Genomic DNA, 3539 nt, shown 5'->3' with positions numbered 1-3539 from the left:
CCCCTCAGCTCTGACCCCTCAGCTCTGACCCCTCAGCCCGGCTCCCCTCAGCTCTGACCCTCAGCTCCGACCCCTCAGCTCTGACCCCTCAGCCCGGGTCCCCGCAGCCCGGCTCCCCTCAGCTCCGACCCCTCAGCTCTGACCCTCAGCTCCGACCCCTCAGCTCCGACCCCCTCAGCTCCGACCCCTCAGCTCTGACTCTCAGCTCCGACCCCGCAGCTCCGAACCCCTCAGCTCCGACTCCTCAGCTCGGCTCCCCTCAGCTCTGACCCCTCAGCCCGGCTCCCCCGGGCTCCGGTCCCTCAGCAACAACCTCTCAGCCCGGCTCCCCTCAGCTCCGAACCCTCAGCTCCGACTCCTCAGCCCGGCTCCCCTCAGCCCGGTTCCCCTCCGCTTCCCCCGGTTCCCCTCAGCCCCGACCCTTCCTCCGCCCCGCCCCGGCCCAGGGCCCCGCCCGCCCCGGCTCCTCACCCGGGATAGCGGGACAGGAGCGGGGATGGGGCTTGAGACCCGGGAATCTCACCCGGGATAGCGGGACAGGAGCGGGGATGGGGCTGGGAAGGGACTGGAGAACCGGGAACCTTACCCGGGATAGCGGGACCGGAGCGGGGATGGGGCTGGGAAGGGACTGGAGAACCGGGAACCTTACCCGGGATAGCGGGACCGGAGCGGGGATGGGGCTGGGAAGGGGCTGAAGAACCGGGAATCTCACCCGGGATAGCGGGACCGGAGCGGGGATGGGGCTGGGAAGGGGCTGAAGAACCGGGAATCTCACCCGGGATAGCGGGACCGGAGCTGGGAATGGGCTGGGAAGGGGCTGAAGAACCGGGAATATCACCCGGGATAGAGGGACAGGAGCGGGGATAGGGCTGGGAAGGGGCTGAAGAACCGGGAATATCACCCGGGATAGCGGGACCGGAGCGAGGATGGGGCTGGGAAGGGGCTGAAGAACCGGGAATCTCACCCGGGATAGCGGGACCGGAGCTGGGAATGGGCTGGGAATGGGGCTGGAGAACCGGGAATCTCACACGGGATAGCCGGGAAGACGCTGGGAATAGGGCTGGAGCACCGGAAATATCACCCGGGATAGCGGGACAGGAGCGGGGATGGGGCTGGGAATGGGGCTGGAGAACCGGGAATCTCACCCGGGATAGCGGGACCGGAGCGGGGATGGGGCTGGGAATGGGCTGGAGCACCGGGAACCTCACACGGGATAGCCGGGAAGGAGATTCCGAGCTGGGAAGGGTCTGGAGCCTCAGGAGGGGCTGAGGGAGCTGGAAAGGGGCTCAGCCTGGAACAAAGGACAGCCGGGGGGATCGGGCTCTGCTCCCCACTTTCGATCAGAATCTCCTCAGTTTGGGATAAAAGCACCGATGTTGCCCTGGAAGGGGTAACAAGGGAGCAGGAAAACTAGAATTCCTACAGATGCAGTGGGGAGAACCTTGGAGGAGTTAAATCCCATCTCCTTCCACCCTTTCTGCTTCCCACTAGACCAGATTGTCCAACCTGCCTGGAACCGCTTACTGAGGTTAATTCATTCAAATACCCCCAGACCTGGTTGTGCTCTTATCCCCACATCCATATTCTGCTGGCCGTAATTTTGTCAATATAAATGCCCTTTTACCCCACAAATAGACTAACTCACATATTTCATCCTTTTGCAGTTCAGCCTTTGAGGAGTTGATGGATGTAAAGCAATACCATGTATTCAACAGGAATCTGCAATTAAAAACCACCCAAAAATGATTTCAAGGAACTTCAAGCGAGAACCGAGCCCTGCTGGCAARGCTGCACCTTTAGTCTTGCTTGTGCTCATCCTCTGTTAAAGCAGCAAAGTTTAGAACCAGTGAACCAGAGACTGGGAAGTCTCAGCCRGGCCCAGCTGAGGGATTTACACAATGTTTTTTCTTTTCAGCACTGTTATTGTATAAGAAATGCAAACCCGCTCTCTCAGCTTCGTGAGGGATGAAGACAAATGTTTTTGTTTCCCTGTGGCAAGCTCTTCTCCAGGAAGCAGACTGGAACTATCTTCTGGTGATGTAAACACTTCTCCCRTGAGCCAATTTATTTATTGACTTTCTGTAATTCGCCACCCATTTCCTCAAAGTGGCATCAGCCAATTTCATTCCTTATTAAAATAAGCMCCATCTCTTAATTGATAAATTCTATTTTTAAAATATTTCCCGATTCTAATATGGCCGTTTGGGAAATGTGACTAAATACAGCTCACAGCTGAGGTTAGGAAGCCACTGAAGGTTTCACATCCCAGACTTTCACAGCATAAGCAAAAGCTGTCAAAAGCTGCCACTAGGAAATCCTTTTATTTAGAATATCTTGAGACAAACATTTCACGGGGTTTTCTTTCACTTCCCTGTGCRCCACTGCTGTTCAGTGAACCAGAAAAAAAACCCTCTCCAAAGCCTCCACTAGTGTGTATTTATTTATTTTAAAAGTTTTTTTTTTTTCCCTCCCATAATACCTAAACTAAATATTCCTTGAGTTTAATCCTCTTACCTTTTGATAGGCTTGGGGCAGACAGAGGACAGGTAATTCCTGCTTTCAGAGCTCTTTGCTGTGCGTTACGTTGTTGTTTCTCCTGATCATCCTTTGGGGAAAATTGAATTCCAAGTGAATTCCAGACAGTTCTCTCTTTGCTGGAGATTGATATTTTCTTTGCTGGAGGCCTCCAAAGGCTGATGTTGACCCCAAAACTCCCTGATGGGAGCGGGGAGCCAGGAGGGGCTCAGGGAATGAGGGGCAGGATGGGGTGGGAGGCTCAGGGTGGGCACCAGGAGGGATTTCCTGATGGGATTGGAACTGCCCAGGGAGGTTTGGAGTGCTCATCTTGGAGAAATCCCAGGAATTCCTGGAGATGGCACTGAGTATTCTGGGCTGGGGACAAGGTGGGGATTGGGGACAGCTTGGACTCGATCCTGAAGGGCTTTTCCAGTGATTCCATGATTCTATTAATCTACAGCTGACTTTACTGACATCTTCTTTCTTAAATCTTTTCTGCTCTGTTGTTTCCCTTCGTGCTGGAATTACCTCACCAAGTTTCTCTTTTGCCAGTGCTGTCACCATTTGAACTCCAGGATTTCCATCTTTATTCACACCCAGGATCCRTGATGTTCTCCAGCTCAGCACAGCGTCCCCTCTGTGGAATCAGAGCAACTTTTGGAGAGACTTTTATTATAAATACAAACAAGGAGATGTTTTTTTCTCTCACCCTCCACATTTCACCTCAGCCTTTTTCCCTCAAAGCATTATAAAAWCAACAAAGCTCCAAAAGCCTTTCAACGAGTTTCATGTTGAAGAACAACAAAATATCATAAAATACCAAGCCCCAGGAGTTTTTGCAAAGCACATGAGAAGACTTCAGTGACCTGTGTGCATGTTTGGAATCTAAGTGTGAACAAGAAACAMGGAACTGTTCTCTGACAGAGCAAAACTTCAGCCTTGAAGGTTTATTTATTTTAAAAATGTGACATTAAAGCGATTCCTCTCACCAGTTATGCTGGGTACAGCCACGGATTCTCTGT

This window comes from Malurus melanocephalus, unplaced genomic scaffold, assembly GCF_030028575.1.
Source record: "Malurus melanocephalus ecotype Western Australia unplaced genomic scaffold, MMel_1.1 scaffold_891, whole genome shotgun sequence".
Lineage (NCBI taxonomy): Eukaryota > Metazoa > Chordata > Aves > Passeriformes > Maluridae > Malurus > Malurus melanocephalus.
This window is presented reverse-complemented; position numbering follows the sequence as displayed.